This window comes from Schistocerca cancellata, chromosome 10 (assembly GCF_023864275.1).
Source record: "Schistocerca cancellata isolate TAMUIC-IGC-003103 chromosome 10, iqSchCanc2.1, whole genome shotgun sequence".
NCBI lineage: Eukaryota > Metazoa > Arthropoda > Insecta > Orthoptera > Acrididae > Schistocerca > Schistocerca cancellata.
The window spans coordinates 135,331,666-135,355,885 of NC_064635.1; the positions used below are offsets into that span (position 1 = coordinate 135,331,666).

Sequence of the window (24,220 nt, forward strand, 5' to 3'; positions counted from 1 at the left end):
TAACGATATTACGAATGAAAACTCGTTAAAATGTCCTTCTTGGCCACCCCTCCGTTCCAATGGAGCAAAAAAGTGTGAAAGAGTACTTACAGAAGTACTCATTCAACGGGCACTGTTTGGAATGCTACAATCTCACAACTGTTCCGTTACTTTCACTATTCAGTTACAACTTAGTAGTATATATCAGAACGATGTGATGTGGTAGTTATTGACACCAGACCAGTATTCGGGAAGGGCGTGGTTCGAATCTCCATTCGGCTATCCTGATTTATGTTTAGTACAATTTCGCCGGCCGAAGTGGCCGTGCGGTTAAAAGCGCTGCAGTGGAACCGCAAGACCACTACGGTCGCAGGTTCGAATCCTGCCTCGGGCATGGATATTTGTGATGTCCTTAGGTTAGTTAGGTTTAACTAGTTCTAAGTTCTAGGGGACTAATGATCTCAGCAGTTGAGTCCCATAGTGCTCAGAGCCATTTGAACCATTTTTTTAGTACAATTTCCTTAAATTCGCGGTGAAAACCTTGTCGGTAAGAGAAAACAATGTCCAAGTGGGCCAGTGCAACAAATAAAATGATCTGACCGCCTACATTTTGCGTGTACGTGCCAGTCATGTCGGAATGTTACTGAAAAAAAAAAGGCAGTGGGTTACGATCTGGCCCAGATCGCTACCAATGCTCTTCCCCGTTTTTTTTTTTTATTAAAAATGCCACGAATTATACACCCCAATACTTCGTAATGTATCGCTACAGAATATAATTTTGTATCAAAGGCCCATTTCACAATGATAAACTTCTTTGGCAAATGTTTATAAAATCTAGGGCCACGCTCTTTCATAAAAGAACCCCACTACAGCGCGCAATATTCCGTAAAACGTCTTTTTTTTAATCTTTATAAAACATCTTTCACAGCTTACTACTGGCCAATGTTGGACGCATGTCTTGTGCCTGTTCGTTCCTTTCTACGAAAGAATCATTTACCGCAAAATTCGGGAAAGTAAGTCTCCAATAATTTACAACAGGTCGTATCGCCAAGACTGGAATACAGCAAGAATTCTCCCAGGCTGATTCTAGTCCCCAGAAATCGTTCCATATCGAAACTGATCAGCATCGGCCATATCATAACATGCAATCAGGTTCGATCGGCCGCAGTTCCATTGTTCTTCGCCCTCGAATGCTTCTACTGGATCAGCGCTACTCAGTGTAGATTCTGTTCGGTTGCAAGTACAAACACTCGCAGCCTCACACCGTATGCCGTTACATATCGCCGCCGTTACCTTGTTCCTTCCCTCCATTACTACGTTATTTCATCCCGTCCAATCATCACGACTCTATTCCGTACCCGCTTACCGGTTCGCGCCATTTTTGCGCCGTCGTGGGCGCAACAGCAAAGCCACTGACCGAATTACATTTTGTGCCGGCGTCTAAAGCTTCGCTTTGATCACATGTTGCATTTAATTTCCGGCGTTCAATGTGAAAGCCGACACGATTCAAATATCGTGTTTAGATCGCTGCACAACTTTTCTTTTTGTCCGCAGTGCTGGAAATTGAGGGCATCGGTAAATAACACCTAATTACGAAATTGAGCTTGTATATCTGTATGTCTCCCATTTTCAACTTTTATGAAGCGATGAAGAACTGGTTTATTATAAAATTGCATTAAAATTATACCTATCTTTCTCCAAAGGGTGCTATTAATTTGTTACGCAAAAGTCACAAATCATAATTTATAAAACTTAATGATTTCGTACGTTTCAAGTTTTGCTATAAAACCTTGCTTCTGTGTTAACTTTATAGTAGCTCGAAATTAACGAATCAGAAATGCGACACGTTTTAATGAACAAATCAGTAGTTTCAGAACACGCGCTAAGCAGAGGCTGTTCCTTTTCTACACTTGTCCCTAATGTAGTTACAAGGTCGTAAAAAATGTAAAGTAATTGGTTGCCGCGGCACGTGACGAAAATGAAACGCAAGTTTTTGCAAGACCGAAACTAGTGTCCACAATGTAAAAACCATAGACAGATTCGAAAATAGGATTTCGTTGATTCCTACACCGCATGTGCAACTAAAAATCCATTCCTACTGCAGTGTCGCGTAACGTGATAACAATGCATAAAAACATACATAGGTCTCTTTAGTTTTCCTTTCAATGTGTAGACGAACGTAACGAAACATTAGAAAACATCACATGGATACGTTCAGTAAACAAAGCGTTGTTTCAAATATTTCACCTACGTAACGGTGTATAGCAGTATCAGTCGCCTCAAGTGTCATAATTTTGCCATCGTTATATTAGTTGTAGATAATCCACGGAAGTATACAGATATGGTCTTCCAAAAAACGGATTACGGGACAGAACTACAAGAAGATGGGGATTTATTAAAAGTACATGTCAGCAACATTTCGCTAAGGTGCACAATTACTCCATCCGTTCAATTATAGCTCAATACTTTTTGGCACGGCAACATTTCCTGTTTATTCATAGCGGCAGTCGTTGGAAAAGAGAGACCAAGAAGCCAAGGAAAAACGAAAACACGAAAAACAGAAAAATAATTTACAGTAACGAAGCTAACGTTCGATTAAGCGCATATTTTTAAGCTTAGCTGTATTTCTTGTTTGAACGTTAAGCCAGTCAATGAAAAACGGCCAAAAAGTCAAGAAAAAGAGATCTAAAAAACATGAAGATTAGGTTTCAAAAACGAAGCTGGCGTCCGATTTTCTGAAACTAAGCCAACGTTCAATTGCAACGCAATATTTTTTGCGTAACAATATTTACGGTTACACATCGTATCTGACAAGACGAAAACGCCAAGCGAGAAACAAAGAGTAGTAGAAAACACTAAAAACAGATTCGTCGGTTTCAACAACGAAGCTCATAACAAAAGAGACGATGCGAGAGTTGCCTCGTCACCGACGTATTTCGCGATACATACCGGGATTCGAACAGCAGGGCAGAGAAGTCCGGTCAAATGGGCACAGCTTCCTCCTCACGACGACTCCGGTGCAGCTTTCTCGAGAGTTGGCAACATGCGGCGCTTACCTGGCCAACGCTTCGGAACAACCTGTTTCCCTACACAACAGTCGCCGCGGAACGAGATAATAATTAACGCGTCACTCGTCGCGCGTCACGTTTCAGCTACACACACGCTCTTACAAGTCCGACACGACAGAATATAATACGAGACGCGCCCTCACCACCAAACACCAACGCACCACTAACTAACTGTTCCGTTCTTGCACCCGCCACATCCGCACCCAACCAGGCACGCAAGCGAACTGAGCGGTAATCGCGGCCGAATCATGTGACCCGAAGGCAGCCGAGTGGACCCGAACGCGGCCGCCTACGCTCGGGAGCCGGCGGACACTGCCTCCAGCCAGAAACGGTACGAATTTGCTGCGATGTGTACGGCCTCGCAACGCGAATAGACCCTCTACACATCTTCAGTATGCTGACTGCAGTCGCAGCATCGGTCAAATGTGCCGCTCGTGCACTGTTTGACATGACACGGTCCCTGCCCAATGCAGCTTTATCGAATGCACATCGCTCGGCGAATGGAACCATGAACCCCTGAGCGTACAGCACACAGCTTACCACACTTGCGGACCCGACGAACAGATGTTACCCACGATATCCGTAACAGACCCAGACAAATGGCAACATTTGAACAGAGCTGCTGACACTACACACTAGAGACAGGAAAACGTCGCGAAAACAATAACGCGAAAGTAGCGATTTTTAGCGAAATACCGCGAAATGGACAGCGTTTACAAGATACCGCGGATTTTGTAATTTTCTGGATAAAACCATTATTCGTCTAACGACGGCAGTTTTTAAATATTCGTAACCGCTAGCTGACCCGTGCGTCGCTCGTGTTCGAGCCATATCACGTTTGACATCCTGTTTTTAACTGTACTACCACCTCGTTATGTTAATTTCAATTACTGGTATCACTGAGATGCCGCCTTGCCTGCCCGTGAGCGGCAGTAGCGGCGCTTATCGATATAAGCCCTTGTGTATTATCTTTGCTGACTGCTATTAGTATCTGCCAGTGAGTTCGGAGGCGCTAGCAGTGCAGTTCGAACCTGGCAGTGTGTAGCCCACACAAAATTGAATAAAAATAATAAATATGATTCTATTTTTTTGTGTAACCTCAGAACAAAATTGGTTCCCATTTATAACCTCCCTACAGAAATTCATTCACATTTAACCTCCACACAAAATTCTTTTCTCATTTAATGTAAGCTCGAAACAGAAGAATTCCTGAACCTCGTAATAAAAAATAAACTCAGTAACCTGGTAAATTTTGGACGACAGCAGTGCTGGGTCATGGCCCTGTAAGATCATTCTGAATAAAAAAAAGCAAAAAATTCTTACCTCAATAAAAACGGCGAATATATCTGCTCTTAATAAAATTTTTCTGGCACAGCTCTGTGCAATGCTGGCCGATAGATGTGTCATTTATGAAAGGAAGCAACTGACTTTTCTTTTGCAACAATGGGAATGATCATGGATTGGAGAAATTAATAAATTCTTTAAATTGAAGTGAATGGTTGTTAGAAATTACTTTATAACACGAAGATTATTATTAGGACATTTTTAAAACATTTACATGGGAATTCAGATACATTACTAGATATGCGCGAGGCTGCTTTTTACCTTATACAATAATACTCAGGCTCCAGCATCGCAGCTCCACGACCGGCCCAGCCAACATGATACACAATAGCAGAGCAGACTGCAGACCAGACACAGACTAGCAACTACTTACTGGTACAGCTACACAGTACCTACTCAGTCAACACTGCTCTCTGGTCAGCGATTCTCTTATACCTTGCATATCGCAGGCAGCGCATGAGCAATACATCGAAATTACATCTGCTCGGACCTCTTACAAGTGTTTTGACTTAGGACGCGGCTGAAATTCAACCAGGGCGGGGCTGCAGTGAGGTCCGGACTAGAGTGCTGCAACGCTCCATGTTTGACCGGTCACGGCTCGCCTGTTGACGGGGGGACCGAGCCGCTCGTGTCCGGCCCCACACGACTCGGCTCGGTCACGTACTCGCCCCATGTCTGATGTCCGGATTCCGGACACGCGGATAACCGAGCATGACCGGTCACCGCTGACGTCTCACCTAGCCTCGCCCCGGCTCGCTGCGCTGTACTGTACAATTCCAACGCCTCTCTCTCTCTCTCTCTCTTTTAAGACAAAAGTAACGTTTCCAAGAACGGGTACGTGACACAGCTAAATTCATAAAACATTTGGATAGTAAAATGATATTTCAATACAATCGCGGATAGAAGACGAGTGTCATTTGCAAACAGAAGATCTGTTTTTCCTTTCATTAACAGGAAACATTGAATAAGTGCTGTCCCTGTAATCTAAAAGACAGCCATCTTCACAAAGAAAGCATACAAAGAACATTCAATATTTACAGACGTAACTTGTCATACTTTTCACTTGTCTGCAACAGAAACAAAATTATAGTTATTGTTGATCAGTAAATCACTAACGCGTCCCGGATTTAACTGGCTGACATCTGCCACGTTAACTTCTCCATAATGCGCACCTAGATGTATTAATTCTTTGCCTAGTTCTCTGAAACCTTCACTGGAATCAGCATTAAAAGGTCTCACATCGTTAGCACAGATTGCAACACACTTTGCTGTAATACTATTTTTTTTATTACTGCCGGTATCCCTGAAGGAGCTGTACCTTTGTGAGGTTTCTTGCAACTATGTTTCTTTAAATGAGTGGTTTCCGACTGGAAACACACTAATGTTGAGCAGTTTATGCACGATACGTACCCAGTAGACGCACTGTTTTCGTCTACAACCAACAGAAATGTACTCCATACTTGGCTTTTTAGACCTTCCCTTTCTTCAATGTGTAAACATTGGTTTCGATCTTACGTCTTAACTGCACTGGCTTCCTGGCGCTGCATGATTGCAGAGAGAGAGAGAGAGAGAGAGAGAGAGAGAGAGAGAGACCACAAATGAGAAGCCCGTACTGGCTGCAGTGTCACACGGATAATAACACGTGTAATGTGTTTGAAGTTATGTGCTACGTATTCGGTCACGGCTTCTATGCTCGGTCACTAGAACTAGTGCGGGCAGCCTATCCAGTTAGGGTGTGCTCGCACCATCTCGTATTTTGTGCTCGCTTACTCGGTCATGCAGGACTCTAGTCCGGACAGCCACGACTCGCCCGGCGGTTGCCGATACATATCACTCGAGTGCGGACCACCCTGGTTGGCCGTCTTGTCGGACGTCGTGTATGTTGGCCGGCGATCGCTTATGGGTTGCCTGCGTGTGCCGACTCGTGATTCGTCCTTGTTATTGCAGAGCCGCTGCCGTTAGTATTGTCTAGTCCTCCGTGCAAGTGTTCGTGAAACTGTGTGTAGCTTGTGATGTCGACTGCTCAGTTATTTTAGTGTTGTCTCCGTGCTGTCGGTTGGCGTGGAGCAGCGAGGAAATCTCCGCGGGCGTGGTTTGGCTGCGCCCGCTGGCGGTCTCTACGCAGTGTCGGAGTGTGTGGGGCTGTTCCCATAGCTACGAGGTCCGTGGCTCACCGACTCTAGACACGAAAGTTGAATTTAGATTTAATTTATCAGAAAGTCAAGACTGTTCACATTGTGCCTTGTGGTCTTCGTTGTTGGCTGTTGGGACATTCCCCCGAGCAATAACGTGTGTGTTCGAGTTGGCGAAGGTTTAGCCACCGTCCGGTGGGCTCTAACAGTATTTGGTTATTTGCAATTGAAGTGCACCAGCGTAATTTTCTGCCTTGTGGCCGTTAACGTTTCGGTTACCTGCCCTGGCCGTTGACGTAAATTCAGGCAGTGTCCTTACCTCATCGTGTTGTCGCTATCCAGCACGGTGTATAGTTTGACAGCTTAATGTATGCTCGGTTGTGTGGCGTCCAAGCCTTTTACGTTTTGCATTGAACTCCCGGCTGTGTGCTGGTCGAGTGGAGCGCAAGTTACCTTGTCGGTGGGTCCGTTGACTGTCTCTTGATTAGGTTCTCGTCGGATCGAGAATAGTTGGGCCGACTGCCTGTCTCACCCAAGAGTGCTGGCCGACCCCAGAAACTTCTGAGCGCCGTTAGCTGCACTGCCTTTTCTTATTTTCTGTTGTGTGTATTTGTATGGCTCATAGCCGATACTTTTGAATTGAATTGTTTAAGTCATGGGCCTTCAGCTGCTTTCAATTTAAATTTTCTTGCTTGTCAAGTGTTAGATTGTCTGGGCATTCAGACTGATTAATACATTGTTTAAAGATAAAGCCTTGGGCCTTCTGGCTACTAAAAATTATTTAAGTTGTGTTTGGTGATGGGCCTTCAGCCGCTTTAAATTAAAGTTCCTTGCTTGTCAAGTATTAGATTGTTTCGGGCCTTCAGCCTAATTGAAGATAATGCCTTCTGCCTTGTATTTTTTTTTTATTTAATTTTACCTTGAGTCTTAAATCATGGGCCTCCAGCCGTCTTTAAATTAAGGTTATTGCCTTTCAGGTGTTAGATTTTGAGCCTTCAGCCAAATTGTAGAACTTACTTAACGTGAGGCCTTCTGCCCTTTAAATATTCTCTTTGGCGCCTGAATTTTGAGTTAAAGGCTTTTAGCAGTTTTTTTTATTTTTTATTTTTTTTATTAAAGTGGTTTGTGCCCTTAAGGCATAAGATAGTGTGGCGTATTTAGCCGATAACTAAGTTCAAGGAATTTATACTGTAATGTTTGGTCAAGTAAATGAAGTTATATGTGTTCGAGTGTAACTGACAGCCGCTCATTTTGGCCCCTTTCCACAATTCCAACTACCTGTCCTGTGCTGTGGATTTAGCAGGGCGTATCATTAGTTATCGACGGGTAAAAATTGTATTTTAACTTCTAATATCTATTGTCAGTGTGACGACATAACGAGCACCGAAATTGGCAAAAACTAGCATCTAATTATGCAAAAACACCAAATTCGGCAACAACCACGGAATTTGGAAAAAAACGAACAACACCGAATTTCATAAGGAAGCCCCCCAGGGGCTCAGCATTCATTTGCTGAGTACGGGCTTGGCGACCCCGGGGTCCTGAGCTGGGGACTGGTCAGCGCCGCCAGTCTCCTGTCACCGTAAACCCCGGACATACTTCAGCGACCACCGCATGGCGCGGCGGTGGAATGTTGTGTGCTGCGGGGAATGGTAATCTTGGCTTGACCGCCTGGATTGCGAGGAAGGTAAACCTCTATAAAAACCCCTCAATCTTAAGGTGTGCTCCGCGCCTATAAGATGCATGGCTGTTGGGGTGGAACAGTCGCAAGCGGGCAACCTCTGGGGCACCTGCCGCACCCCAGTTGTATCAGGCTTACTCAGGCACGCGGGGCTCTGTCTGAGCGGACCTTCAGTTCCCTAGCTGCTCGTGGGACCGCAATGGGCCCTTCGACCTCTACGTTTCGTCCTACCAGTGGATTGGGTGGACCACTGGTAGGAAAACACACCCAATCGAAAAAGCGACTTCGTGCTGGGAGTCCTCCAGCGCCTGGTGTTACTAGAGATTTATCAGACTGTCGTAACAGAGCACATGCTGATAATCAGAATGTGTTTTTGATTGTCAAACGGAAGGAAGGTAGCTTTGAGAGAGTTTCTCCCTTTTACATCCACAAGGGTCTTGAGGGAATTGCAGGAACACTGAAATCTGTGAAGCGTCTGCGCAATGGGACGCTGTTAGTTGAAACTTCTAGTTCCCGTCAAGTCACTTCTCTTAGGAAAGCAACCTGTCTCGGAGAGTACGCTATCGAGACCGAGCTCCACTCCACTTTGAACTATAGTAAGGGTGTTGTGACATGTAGGGACTTGGTGGATATCCCCCAGGACGAGTTGAAATCTGAGTGGGCTGACGAAGGTATTGTCGACGTGCAGCGTATTATGAAACGAGTCGATGGTGACCTAGTCAAATCCGACTCATTTATTCTCACGTTCAATTGCCCGAGACTCCCAGAGCATGTTAAAGCGGGTTTCTTACGTTTGCCAGTACGGCCATATTTCCCCAACCCAATGCGCTGTTTTAAATGTCAGCGCTTTGGGCATACTACGTTGGGGTGCAATGGGATAGCCACTTGTGGTAAATGTGGTCAGCCTGCCCATGAAGGAGCCGATTGTTCATCGTCTGTGAAGTGCGTGAATTGCTCTGGGAGTCACCCTGTCTGGAGCCGGGTCTGCCCCATCTATCTCGAGGAACGGAAGATACAGGAGATCAAAACAACTAAGCGCATCCCCTATGGTGAGGCCAAGAAGCTCTTTAAGGCCATGCAGCCTCCTGTGTTTACAACATCTTTCGCTTCCACTCTGCAGAAACCGGTACAGTTGGCCACTGTTGCTACACAAACGGAGGTTGCTAGTGTCAGCACTAATACCCGCGTTTGCCAGTGCACTTGTGCTGCTGCGGTTGTTTTGCAACCTGCAGCTCTCCCCACAACGTCGGACAAGGCCGTGGTTGCTGACATTGGGGTACTTCCTGCCCCTCCCCATATGGCACCTTCTGCCCAGGCGAGTAAAGCTACAACTGTTGACAAGGTTCTGCATTCTAAGCCCCCCAAGACGAAGACGCCGAAGGTGAAGGTTTTGCCACCTGAGGAGACTAGTCAGGGTCAGTCCGATGACGATGCCATCGTACTATCTGACATCTCCCTTGGGTCGCCATCAGAGCTGATGGACATTGATGTCGACTGGGGGCGATATTCTCGCCCCAGGAATAAATCTCCGGCCAGTACGGGCTCTCCTCCAAAGTACAGGGGCAGGGTGAAAATTCAGGCACCCTTATCACTGGCTCCCATATTACAGTGGAACCTGAATGGGTTCAGGAAGCATGTGGCCGAATTACAACTCCTTGTACAAGAGCGCCCCTTGTGCTTATGTCTCCAAGAGACACATTTCTGGGCCACTGATGCTCCTTCTTTACGGGGCTATACCGTGTATCGAAAAGATGATCTGATGGGGGAAAGGGCAAAGGGTGGTGTTGCAGTTTTTGTCCTTGACATGCACCACTCATCTGAGCTCCCTCTCGTTACGGACTTGCAAGCAGTTGCAGTTGACCTTCTTGTGGGGCGGAGGCTCACAATCTGTTCCGTTTACTTACCACCTCACGATGCAACAGACTCTGAGGCTCTCACAGACCTTATTACCCAACTCCCCCGCCCATTTCTCCTTCTGGGGGATTTCAATGCTCATAATGTCTTATGGGGCTCTACGACTACTTGCCCCAGGGGTCGCATTCTGGAAAGCCTCATGGCATCCGAAGAACTGTGCATCCTCAACTCTGGTGCTCCCACTCATTTCTGTACTGCTTCTGGGTCGTCGTCAGCTATTGACCTTTCCTTTTGGTCTCCAGCACTCGCGGATTCTGCTTTGTGGGAGGTTGCCGCTGACCTCCATTCTAGTGACCACTTCCCCCTTTGGATTCGCCTCCTGGATGAGACTGTGGCATTACCAGTGCCACCCAGGTGGCACCTCTGCAGAGCTGAATGGACACTTTTCAGCGATTTAGCTGTTTTGGAACACCGTGCCAGCGCCCACGAATGGGTCGCCCATGTTACAGCCGTGATCTCCCATGCTGCTGAATTGTCGATCCCACGGTCCTCAAGTCATCCCAAGAGGCGCCCTGTCCCCTGGTGGACCACTGAGTGCCGCTCAGCCATCCGAGCCCGCCGTGCAGCTCTGCGCCGCTTCAAGTGCCGTCCCTCAGCTGACAATCTTGCGACCTTTCGGGTGGCAAGAGCCAAAGCGCGGCGAGTGATTAAAGAGAGTAAACGACGGTCATGGCAATCGTTCCTGAACTCCATCTCCCGCTCCACTAGTTCTACAAAAGTATGGGAAGCCATCAGGAGGATTTCCGGGAAACGCAGCCAACTACCTGTCACGGCATTGCTGCATCAGGGTTGTCTCCTCACGGCGCCGAGAGACATTGCCCAGACACTGGCCATGTATTTTGCGGAATCTACTGCCACTATTAACTGTGATCCAGATTTCTGCCGCTACCGCAATGCCATCTAGAGGGATCACTTGGACTTCCGGTCTCCAAATTCTGAACCCTACAACTGTCCCTTCACAATGTGGGAACTGGATTCGGCGCTGTCTGTGGCTCATGATACTGCGCCAGGTGATGATCATATCCTGTACAGCATGCTGCAGCACTTGTTGCTGCCATCCAAGGAAGTTCTCCTGAATTGTTTTAATATGATATGGTCATCCGGCACGTTCCCTGACTCGTGGAGGGAGGCGATTTTGATTCCCCTCCTCAAACCGGGAAAAGACCGAATGCATCCCAGTAGTTATCGGAGTATTGCTTTGACGAGCTGTGTCGGGAAGACATTGGAACGCATGGTCAACCGTCGCCTGGTTTGGCTGCTCGAGACAAGGCAGCTCCTTAGCCACTCTGTGTGGCTTTCGGAGATGTCGTTCAACTATAGACAACTTGACCCTGCTTGAGGCGGCCATCCAGCAGGCCTTCCTACGTAACCAGCATTGTCTAGGTGTATTCTTTGACATTAATAAGGCGTTTGACACTACTTGCGCCGCCTTATCCTCAATCAACTCCATCAGTGGGGCTTTCGTGGCCATCTCCCCATCTTCATTCGCTCCTTTCTTTCCCGCCGCCTCTTTCGATACCGGGTTGGTAATGTGTTATCTGATTTGTACGTGCAGGAGAATGGTGTTCCTTAGGGAAGCGTTTTTAGTGTCACCCTCTTTGCCGTCGCCATTAACAGTATCACGTCCACTATCCGGAGTCCCGCCCAGTGCTCCTTGTTTGTGGACGATTTTGCTGTTTTCTGTTCTTCCTCCAGTCTTGTCACTGCTAGTCGGCAGCTGCAGCTTACGATAAAGCGATTAGAGGCATGGACTGCGAAGACGGGTTTTACCTTTTCTGCAGACAAATGTGTGTGTGTTCATTTTAATCGTTCTCGACGTGCTTTTACCTCCCCTGAATTGCGTCTGAGGGGCACCATTCTTCCTTTTAGGGACACTGTGAGGTTCCTGGGCCTCACTTTTGATTCCAAGTTGTCGTGGCGTCCAGATTACGGTCCGCCACATTTTACTTAAAGACCTCAAGGTGCGGGCCCTGAAGGCGCTGAATATTTTGAAGTGTCTGAGCCATCGGTCCTGGGGAGCAGATCGGGCGCGTCTGCTGCAGTTTTATAGGGCTTTCGTCCGGTCGCGTCTTGACTATAGATGCACTGTGTATGGGTCAGCGAGGCCTTCGTATCTGAAGATTCTTGACGCAGTACACCATGAGGGTATCAGGCTGGCTACTGGTGCCTTCCGTACCAGTCCCATCCCCAGCCTGTGTGTTGAGGCAGGGGAACCGCCGCTCGCCATCCGGGGGAAACTCCTCACGGTGCGACGGGTGTGTCAATTCCTTGCCTGTCCTACCTCCCCTGCATACTCTGCTGTAGCCCGACCGTCTATGGAACGTCTCTTTTCCAGTCGTCCAAGGGCAACGAGACCATTTGGGATTCGTGCCAAGCATTTGCTTGAGTCCCTTGGTGTGGAGCGTGTGGCACCCCAACTCCAGGGTTTTACCCGTCTGCCTCCCTGGTTGCTCCAGAGGCCCAGCGTCCTTTCAGACTTGTCAGAGTACCAGAGGAGCTGCACTCCTGCGTTTGTTTTTACCTCCTTATTTTATGATATTTTAAACCAGCACCCCGACCATGTACCAGTATTTACGGATGGCTCTAAACAGGGGACTCTGTTGGTTGTGCTGTTGTTTTCCCTGATCGAGTCGTCAAGTTGCGGCTTCCTGCAGCGTTTACCATCTTTGATGCCGAATTGTTTGCGATCTTGCGGGCATTGGAGCAGATGAGATGTGTTCCCAGTCTTAAGTTTCTCATCTGTTCTGACTCCCTGAGTGCCCTTCAGACCATGCAACACTTGTACCCAGCGGATACGGTCGTCCAGAACATCCACGATGCCCTACTCCACCTGCAACGGCAGGGGAAGGAGGTTTCTTTCTGCTGGGTGCCGGGGCACGTGCGAATTAGGGGAAACGAACTGGCGGATGTGGCTGCCAAAGATGCATGTTCCCTCCCTCACGTTGTTGAATGTGCCGTCCCCCTCCATGCTGTTACCTCCCTTTTGCGTTTTCGTGTTATGCGTCAATGGGAAGAGGAGTGGCTGGCAGTCGGTGAAAATAAGCTGCGTCTGGTTAAGGCCACCACGCGGCCATGGCGTACGTCCTACCAGTCATGCAGGCGGAATGAGGTTCTCCTCACTCGCCTCCGCATCGGGCACAGTCCCTTAACGCACGGTTTTTTACTCCGGCGGGAGGACCCCCCAATCTGCAGTGCTTGTGGCGTCCAGATTACTCTCCGCCACATTTTACTTGACTGTCCTTTATTCTCTGACCAGAGGACGGTGGTTTCCTTGCCACCGGATTTGCCCTCTATTTTGCAAGACGACGCAACGACTGTGGTTAAGGTCTTACGGTTTTGTGTCCTGTCCAATTTGTTGCCTCGGATTTTAGGGAGAGGATTTTAATATTCTGCTGGGTGACTGGCTCACCCAGGCTTTAGGTAAGAGGTCCGCCAGTCACGATTACCTACTTGGTTCACTTCGATTTCTGTTCTCTTTTCCTTGTGTTTCCTTTCCTCTTTTAGTGCGTTTCTTCTCCTCTTGTTTTGCCTCTGTATGTGAGGATTTGGAACTGTGTCGGGTCTGTGTCTTTTAGCCGTTCTCCTTGTTCGGTGTCCGTCTTCGTCCCTTCACTGCATGTGTTCCTGTTTCTATGCGTTTGGGCGCTGATGACCACGCTGTTTAGCGCCCGAAAACCTCAAACCACACACACATACATAAGGAAGCAATACTGAATTTGGCAAAAATGCCGAATTTGGCAGAAACACTGAATTCGGCAAATGACAAGAAGTGAGGTAAAAATAACACCTATTTTAGCATAAGAACAGCGAATTTGGTAAAAAATAACACCGAATTTGGTAAAAAATAACACCGAATTTGGTAAAAAAAATACACCGAATTTCACATAAACACTGAATTTGCCAGAAAAACAACCCATCGGATAAAACCAACGGAGTTTGGTTAAAAATCATTTGGAAAAAAATAACACCGAATATGACAACAAATTAAACCAACTTCGGAAAAAAATTAAATCGAATCTGTCAAAAAATAAAAACAAAATTTAGCAAAAAAGATGGAATTTGACCAAAAAATTGCACTGAATTTAGCAAACAAAATTTGACAAAAAATGGCACCGAATGCAGCAAGAAATGACACAGAATTTGGCATAAAACAGTGCAGAAGTAGTAACAAATACAATGAACCTCTCAACAGAGAAACAATGCATTTGCCAAAAATTACATCGAATTTGGCAAAAAATAACGCCGAATTTGGCATTATAAAACGATTTGTGCTTATCACCGTAAATCATGCATACTACACTCCTGGAAATGGAAAACAGAACACATTGACACCGGTGTGTCAGACCCACCATACTTGCTCCGGACACTGCGAGAGGGCTGTACAAGCAATGATCACACGCATGGCACAGCGGACACACCAGGAACCGCGGTGTTGGCCGTCGAATGGCGCTAGCTGCGCAGCATTTGTGCACCGCCGCCGTCAGTGTCAGCCAGTTTGCCGTGGCATACGGAGCTCCATCGCAGTCTTTAACACTGGTAGCATGCCGCGACAGCGTGGACGTGAACCATATGTGCAGTTGACGGACTTTGAGCGACGGCGTATAGTGGGCATGCGGGAGGCCGGGTGGACGTACCGCCGAATTGCTCAACACGTGGGGCGTGAGGTCTCCACAGTACATCGATGTTGTCGCCAGTGGTCGGCGGAAGGTGCACGTGCCCGTCGACCTGGGACCGGACCGCAGCGACGCACGGATGCACGCCAAGACCGTAGGATCCTACGCAGTGCCGTAGGGGACCGCACCGCCACTTCCCAGCAAATTAGGGACACTGTTGCTCCTGGGGTATCGGCGAGGACCATTCGCAACCGTCTCCATGAAGCTGGGCTACGGTCCTGCACACCGTTAGGCCGTCTTCCGCTCACGCCCCAACATCGTGCAGCCCGCCTCCAGTGGTGTCGCGACAGGCGTGAATGGAGGGACGAATGGAGACGTGTCGTCTTCAGCGATGAGAGTCGCTTCTGCCTTGGTGCCAATGATGGTCGGTCGTATGCGTGTTTGGCGCCGTGCAGGTGAGCGCCACAATCAGGACTGCATACGACCGAGGCACACAGGGCCAACACCCGGCATCATGGTGTGGGGAACGATCTCCTACACTGGCCGTACACCACTGGTGATCGTCGAGGGGACACTGAATAGTGCACGGTACATCCAAACCGTCATCGAACCCATCGTTCTACCATTCCTAGACCGGCAAGGGAACTTGCTGTTCCAACATGACAATGCACGTCCGCATGTATCCCGTGCCACCCAACGTGCTCTAGAAGGTATGTCAACTACCCTGGCCAGCAAGATCTCCGGATCTGTCCCCCATTGAGCATGTTTGGCACTGGATGCAGCGTCGTCTCACGCGGTCTGCACGTCCAGCACGAACGCTGGTCCAACTGAGGCGCCAGGTGGAAATGGCATGGCAAGCCGTTCCACAGGACTACATCCAGCATCTCTACGATCGTCTCCATGGGAGAATAGCAGCCTGCATTGCTGCGAATGGTGGATATACACTGTACTAGTGCCGACATTGTGCATGCTCAATTGCCTGTGTCTATGTGCCTGTGGTTCTGTCAGTGTGATCATGTGATGTATCTGACCCCAGGAATGTGTCAATAAAGTTTCCCCTTCCTGGGACAATGAATTCACGGTGTTCTTATTTCAATTTCCAGGAGTGTATATGCCGGATACATAGAAACAAGACAGCCAGTTACCCGAGACGAACGTGGGCCATGGGAAGTATCCTACAGAGAACAATACGAAAACGGTGACTTTGAGAATGACAGTTTATAATTAATGAGCGATGTAATGGGAGCCAAATGTGGGTGCAACTGTGACAGATAGACGGCTAACGGCTCTCAAATCAGGAGACACCAAGAAATAACATACGTAGACAATAAGTAGCTGCAACCGTACCAGGGTGTGACCTAGGTAGGCACGGTAATCCTGTAATTGCTGTAGTATAGATGAGATAACATTAGTTCGGTAGATCATATACAGGGTGCGATAAAATCGACAGATGTAACTGCCAGAGTTCACCAAGGGAATGTGATAGGACCATTACTGCTTAGAGTGTACATGAAATAAATACATAACCCCGTCCGAACAGGCCATGAAGGCCCAACGGTACCGACCGACCGCCGTGTCGTAGTCAGCCTACAGGCATCACTGGATGCGGATATGGAGGGGCACGTGGTGAGCAAACCTTCTCCCGAGCGTACGTCAGCTTAAGAGACCGGAGCCGCTACTTCTCGATCAAACACTTCCTCAGTTTGCCTCACAAGCGCTGAGTGCACCTCACTTGCCAACAGCTCCCGGCAGACCGGTAGCGCTTAACTTCGGTGACCTGACAGGAACGTGTACGTAAAATGATCTAGTAAAAAGCGTCGGGTATTTTTTCCAAATAATGCGGTTATGTATAAGAAAGAAGCAAAGCCAGAAGGCAGTATCAATTCACAGAATCACCTACAGAAGATTTATGAATGGTGCAGGCTCTGTAACGAATTGCGCATACATAGAAAAAGAAATCCACTGCTGTACACCTACACTATTTATGACAAACCGCTGGAAGCAGTATCTACCCAAAAATCTAGGAGTAACTATCCAGAGAGACCTTAGGTGGAATGTCCACATACAACAAACAGTAGGAAAGACAGATGCCAGGCTGAGATTCAGTAACTCCTTCACGAAGGAAGTGGCTTATGAGACACGTGTTCGACCGATTCTTCAGTACTGTTCATCAATATGGGATCCTTACCAGGTAGGACTGATAGAACAGGTAGAGCAGATCCAATGAAGAGTTGCACGTTTGGCCAAGGGAAAGTTTAGCGTTAAAAAGATACTCAACAAACTCCATTAGCAGACGTTACGAGAGAGGCGTTCTGCTCCAGAAAGAGATTTACTATTGAAATTTCGAGGGAGCACATTCTGGGAAGAGCCGGACAACATACGTAATGAACAGGACGAGAAAGATCGAAAAATTAGATGTAATACAAGAGCTTACCGACAACCATACTTCCCACGCGCCGTTCATGGGTGGAAGGGGGCAGGCAGCTTGGTTTGCGGCGAATGATGTAGACGTAGGAGTAGCGGTGGTCGGAACAGTCTGAAAAGCGTGTAAGGGAGTTACAGTGTTGCTTGTGCTGAGAAATAATCATTAGAAAAATAATCCATACGTTGCTCCGCCCCAGAGTTAATTCGCATTAAAGTGAGCCAATCCAGTCGTTGCACGCACAAATTCAAGTGGTCCAATGGAGACGGTGCTACCAAACGCGAATTTTGTACGGTTTCCTAAAACCGAACAAGGCAGCGAGAGACAACTGGGCATGGGACAGTAGTAAGGATCGAACCCGCGCCAAAGGCTGAGCAGTCTCGTAAGCTGCCATCTGCGCTATGAGAACAACTGACACTAATGGCCAAAAAATGGTCCAAATGTCTCTGAGCACTATGGGACTTAACTTCTAAGGTCATCAGTCCCCTAGAACTTAGAACTACTTAAACCTAACTAACCTAAGGACATCACACACATCCATGCCCGAGGCAGGATTCGAACCTGTGACCGTAGCGGTCGTGCGGTTCCAGACTGTAGCGCCTAGAACCGCTCGGCCACCCCGGCCGGCCACTAATGGCCTCATTGACTAACTTCAGTGCTAAATAACTCGGAAGCGGCACAACTTATCGATTTTTTTCTTAACAATTATTTCTGAAAAAAAACCTAGCCTATAACACACGCATAAGCTTTTCAGACTGTTTCTGACCGGCCTATAAAAGTGAAATACACTAACAATAGACGTAGAACGATACAACGATTAAATTAGACTAGAATAGCAATTCTAATAGAATAGCACTGAAGACAACACCACGTTCATTCGGAAATGCTTCCCTACAGTCAGTCAGTCACTAGGATTACAAATCAGAATGCCAAGCGGCGACCAGTGGCCCGAAGTGTAGTACTACAGAGGTGAAATGGCACTGGGGTTGGTTCTTGCACTTTCTATCTTACCTTTTGTTTCACCTTCCTAATAAAACTTGCAGAGGTCGAAGAAGTCATCCACCCACCTGCTGTTAAGGGTTAATTGGGACCCTTGACCAGGATTTCGACAATTTTAAAATTATGTTCTTCAGATAGTGTAATGAACCTTGTTACATCAGATGCTGATACAGTACACTGAATAATGGCAATCGGCTAAATTCTTCAATCTGACGTTATTTTTTGCAGTTTTTAACTGTAAAATCGTAAACACATACTACGATATACTAAAAATGCATTTCCATAACTTGTAAAAAAATGTAACGCAAAAAAAAAAATGGTCCAGGCACTTAGCTACGTGATAGAGCATCAACAAATGTAAGGTAAATGTAAATGTCTCATTGTGTCACAACTACAGCATAAGGCTCTCGTTGACAGTAAAATTAATTTAATTTTGCATTTTTGTCAATTTGGCAGTATGTTGCTTTGTTCGATGTGTCAGTCTGTCAAATGTATCTCAGGGAATTGTTTATTGATTGCCCATTTGACAAACAATTCCACACTTCATGAAACAAAAACCAGTCGATTGCTAGACTTCGAAGACGGCGAGCCGTACAAATTTTGACGTTTCCACTCGCATTTTGAGTGAAAAAAAAAATTGTATCGTGAGATTGCACAGTATTGTGGAGGGTAAGACAAAAGGATGATTTTGACACAATACTCGCGCGAATAGCTGAGCGCTTTAACGCGCCATTTCAGGGATTCGGGGAGGCCAGCCTCTTCGGATCGAATTCCAACTATCGGATTAGCGACGAGGGCTGGTAAACTGACCAATCTGACTGTAGTTTCTAGTCGATTTGCCACATGCAACTAGGTAAACACACGGTTGGTACCCACGTTTCTCGTTAGATACACGATTTGCAAACACTTCTTACACTTGAACATGAGATTTACTCCAGAAGCCAGAGGCAGATGGGGAGAAGTGGTGGAGGGGCAGGAGTGATCAGGAAGGTCATTGTCGCCAATATCGCCACATCCCGTATAACAATGCAGACCTCGAAGAAAAGCGTAAAAATGCGAGGAAGGATAGGAAATAAACTTGGAAACAACAAAAGATCACTCGCCGTTATCAAAACGACAAAGGCTTTCCCTATATAAGACAAGTGTCTGGCACAGTTGTTAGATCGCTTATTGCTGCTACAGTGGCGGATTATCAAGCTGTAAGTGAGTTTGAACGTCGCGTTATAGTCGGCGCATGAGCGATGAGACACAGCATCTCCGAGGTAGCGAAGAAGTGGGGATTTTCCCGTGCGACCATATCACGAGTCTACCGTGAATATCAGGAATCCGGTAAAACATCAAATCTCCGACACTGCTGCGGCCGGAAAAAGATCCTGCAAGAACGGGACCAACAACCACTGAAGAGAATCGTTCAAGGTGACAGATTGATGCAGATTTCAAAGCTGGGCCACCAACAAGTGTCGGCGTGCGAACCACGCAACGAAACATCATCGATATGGGCTTTTGGAGCCGAAGGGCCACTCGTGTACCCTTGATGACTGTACGACAGAAAGCTTTACGCCTCGCCTGGGCCCGTCAACAACCACATTGGGCTCTTGATAATTGGAAAGTCACGAGTCTCGTTTCAAATAGTATCGAGGGGATGGACGTGTACGGGTATGGAGACAACGTCATGATTCCATGGACTCTGCATGTCAGCTGTTCCAGCTGGTGGAGACTTTGTAATCGTGTGGGGCATGTGCAGTTGGAGTGATATGGGACCCCTGACTCTCACAGGTGACACGTACGTAAACATCCTGTCTGATCACTTGCATCCATTTATATCCATTGTGCATTCCGGCGGACGTTGGCAATTTCAGCAGGGCAGTGCGACACTCCACACGTCCAGAATTGTTACAGAGTGTCTGTAGGAAACACTTACACTGGCCACCAGACTCCCCGTACATGAACATTATTGAGCATATTTGCGGTGCCTTGCAACATGCTGCAGGCCGTGGTGGCCGAGCGGTTCTAGGCGCTACAGTCTGGAACCGCGCGACCGCTACGGTCGCAGGTTCGAATCCTGTCTCGGGCATGGATGTGTGTGATGTCCTTAGGTCAGTTAGGTTTAATTAGTTCTAAGTTCTAGGGGACTGATGAACTTAGCAGTGAAGTCCCATAGTGCTCAGAGCCATTTGAACCATTTTCCAATGTGCTGTTCAGGTCTCCAGGTCTTCGTCCTCTTACGGATTTATGGACAGTCCTGCAGGATTCATAGTGTCAGTTCCCTCCAGTACTACTCCAAACATTAGTCGAGTCCATGCCACGTCGTGTTGCGGCCCTTCTGCGTGCTCGCGGAGGGTCTACACGATATTAGACAGGTGTACCAGTGTCTTTGGTTCTTCAGTGTAAAAGATTGAATACATTGAGAAAAAGTTGTTGCAGTCATCAGATTCTGAGTGTAATATTCACTTTAGCAGATTTTCAGCCTTCTCCTCGCCCTACACCCCCCCCCCCCAAACACACACATACTCAAAAAAGGCTCTGAGCACTATGGGACTTAACAGCTGGGGTCATCAGTCCCGTAGAACTTACAACTACTTAAACCAAACTAACCTAAGGACATCACACATAGCCATGCCCGAGGCAGGATTCGAGCCTGCGACCGTAGCGGTCGCGCGGTTCCAGACTGAAGCGCCTAGAACCGCTCAGCCACTCCGTCCGGCCACACACAATCACACACACTTTCCTCCATTTCCCACATTGATTGCCCACTCTGAATGTTTTTGAGCAGATACAACTAATCAGCATGCTCGTACCAACAGCTGGTCTTGAATATGTTACTCTTATCTCAAATTATTATTTCTTTTTGTTTGTATGACACATGTGGTAAATATTCAACAGTGGTTAGTGACCTCAGTTTATTGAAACTGATAAACCAACTAACTGATGAAGGGCGCCCTTCTCCTCTTGCTGATATAAAATCACTCTATTTACACATCAGTGTGCCAGTGTCATCCATAAAGGCCTCCCCCACGTCCTGGCTAATCCATCACTTGTCGTCCTACCCTAGGGCGTTCCCTAATTATCATCGACATCACGCACCACTACTCAAGCTTCCTCCCTCCCTCCCTCCCTCTCTCTCTCTCTCTCTCTCTCTCTCTCTCTCTCTCTCTCACACACACACACACACACACACACACACAAAAGCACGCACGCACGCTCGCTCGCGCTCAGAGTGGGGAAAATAACGATACGTTAAACAACCTCTAAAGTTCGATAAAACAATAACAGAGAGCAAACCTGACAAAAACAAAAGACGAACGCATCACCAGCTGTAATAGCAAACTCGTTCTGAGCACACGGGGCTATCGCCCCGTGAAAACGCGAGGTTAATACAGCGTTACAACGCAACTGTGCACCTAAATACAGCTGCAGCGCTACGCGGGACTAGAATTGACGGCAGTTGCTGCGAGAACGCACTTAGCCGATGCGAGGAGTACCGCGAAGCGAAATTAGTACTGTCTCAACTTGCGCGTTACGACTTACTGACGTCTGGTTTCGGGTAGCTAGCATCTGTTGTCAAGTTTTCCACAGAAAAGACGTAATCTGAGCTCATTTACTGTACCAATTCTGCAAGGAATCTACTTTCAAAAGAAATTTGGTACAATGCTTACAAATTGTGATGAAGACCTACGGAAGATGTTAAGTGCCATGCGTTTCATATTTCATAACAGAGAGAAATATTTTTTGAGAATAGTGAGCATCAGGCTACCATCACTCAATACGACAATAAAAGTGCACAGGCATGAAAATGCATTTATTCGTATTACCAATAACAAGCAAACTCTGGTGATAAATTAGGTCAAAAAGTGTGCGATAGGCTTAAAAAACTATATATCTCAGAAAATATAAACAGCACTGTGCGAGAGCACCAAAGAACAGAATCGAAGAGTTTGGGATGTGGTGCTACAGAAGGATTTTGCGAATTAGGTCCACTGATAAAATAAGAAATGACGAAGATTTTTGGAGAATCAAAGAAGATGGAAGAGGTTGACGCAGGAACACTGATGGAAGAAAAAAAAACAGAAAAGAACAGCACTGATTTTGTGGACAAAATTAAAGAAACTGTAACACTCCACCCGTCAACTATCTGCTTTTGGTGTGTGTTCACCCCAGGTAATTGACTAACAGATCAACAGAGAGTGCAAAACTGCCACAATGTCGGATAACGCAAAGAAAGTAATAAGGCCCTGTGACTCCTGATTGAACTGCGGTGGTAGTGTTGACATTAATCGATTCAGAATTGATCCCTTTTAATTAAAAAGGGGTGCACATTGATGTTATATTTAGCTATTGAACACCAGATGCAAATGTTGAACATAAAATTAATTAAGAAAGTGACTTGGGATTTCAACTACTTGATTGAAAACAGATGCAGTCGATTAGCACAGATTTAATTTAACTCACGACCTTCAATCATCACATTACATGACTCTCCTAACAGGCAGTGGTAATAAATTGCGTTTGCATGGAGTAAAGTGCGATAAATCAAAAGTAATTCCTATCAACTGACCCAGGCGTAACACGAAGTGCGAGCAGAATTCTACAATACACGGCCCATGAAACCCTTGTGGAAACTTTGCCCACGTGATCCAACAAATTAATCAGTGGCAGGAGCGGGCGCAATATCACCGAATACAGCGTGGCGGGGCGTCGTCGTTATGCGGACGTCGGCCGACCTCGTGGTGCTGCAAGGCTGCGCTCATCTATTCACTTCTAGCTATCTTGCTCAGAACATAACTGAATGAAAACTTTCTATCTCCAAGCTAAATTGTTCCGTTTGCTGAGTCCTAAACTGCAGAGATGCTCACTCTCTCTCAGGCAAGCTGAGTAAAGAACGCCACATCCGCACTCTAGGCAATCTGGGGACAGAAGACCACTATGGAGACTTCTCTGAGTCTGCTCTTCACCTCAGTTTCCCTCCAGCGAAATCACTTACGCCAATTGCAGCGCAAGTCGCGTTAATTATGCGTCGCTTCCCAGTGCCGACCAATGCCTGCGCTGGGAAGTGAACAAATTCCCACAAAATTTCCCTTCCTCTCAACTTCTGCTATTTAGCTCCTCCCAGGCCACCCATCAAGGTTAGCGTCTGCACAAAACACCAATTTTTCCGGAATTCTGACTCCCAGGAGAGTACTTCAAATTCCTTGGTCCTACGTTCTCTTCGGAGGCTGGCGTATTTCATTCTGTCGCTCTTCACCTGATTTACTTCAGACTCTGCAGACCGTGAATTAAGTGTGAAGTTGCTATAGTCACGAACACTCTTATTTTGGCCTCTGTTGACCGCTCCACCGTAGCTTTGCACGGCTTTCTCGCATGTTTCACTGAAAACGGGACGACGGACATTTATCAACAGGCGTACAAGTTCTCCGTCTGTTTCCAGTACACCAGCATGGGGTTGGGGTCAACCACCCACTCACTGTCACTCATCTTAAGGCACCTGGAGGCCGCGCCCCATTACCGCTTTCTCAGAGCTTGAGCTGCCCTAAGCTGCCTATTGTCGCTTCCCTTCACCGCTCCCCAGCCGGCCACAGTTAATTCTGAATACTTCCATGGGATAAACTATCCTCCAGTAAATCGACGCATTTCCACAAAGTTTTCATGTCGTGTGAATTACTTTAAAACAATCACCTGACAATAATTATTCCAATAAGTCCATACTATACCCTCTACAATATGCATTGTGCCTTGTCAGTCATTTTTGTTCAACCCTACTGTTCGCTCAGCGTGAGTTAGGTGATCTTTAATGACTTCATGTCAGGGGCATAGTTCTTGCCATCTTACACAACTCCAGAGTTCCTATGCAGGAAACTATGTAAGTAGGCTGTTTAGGTTTTTATGTTGGTAACACCACATAGCGCTCTGTATGAAAATCACTGACTGCACTGTGTGCAGTCTGTGGCTGGTTGGACTCATTGTTGGTATATTCGTTATTGGAGTGTTGGACAGTTGGATGTGAACAGCGCGTAGTGTTGGGCAGTTGGAGGTCAGCTGCCAACAGTGGTGGATGTGGAGAGAGAGATGCC

General features: G+C 47.0%; 1 protein-coding gene across 4 annotated transcripts in view; it reads right to left on the reverse strand.

Annotated features, from left to right (window-relative positions):
• Nucleotides 1-3,261, reverse strand: part of LOC126106515 (fasciclin-2) — a 905,782-nt gene extending 902,521 nt beyond the window's left edge. For all 4 annotated transcript variants that reach the window (XM_049912842.1, XM_049912841.1, XM_049912840.1 and 1 more), the window contains exon 1: nucleotides 2,929-3,261. The gene's annotated coding sequence lies outside the window, so the exon portion shown is untranslated. The remainder of the gene's footprint in view (nucleotides 1-2,928) is intronic.
• Nucleotides 3,262-24,220: the final 20,959 nt, after the last annotated feature.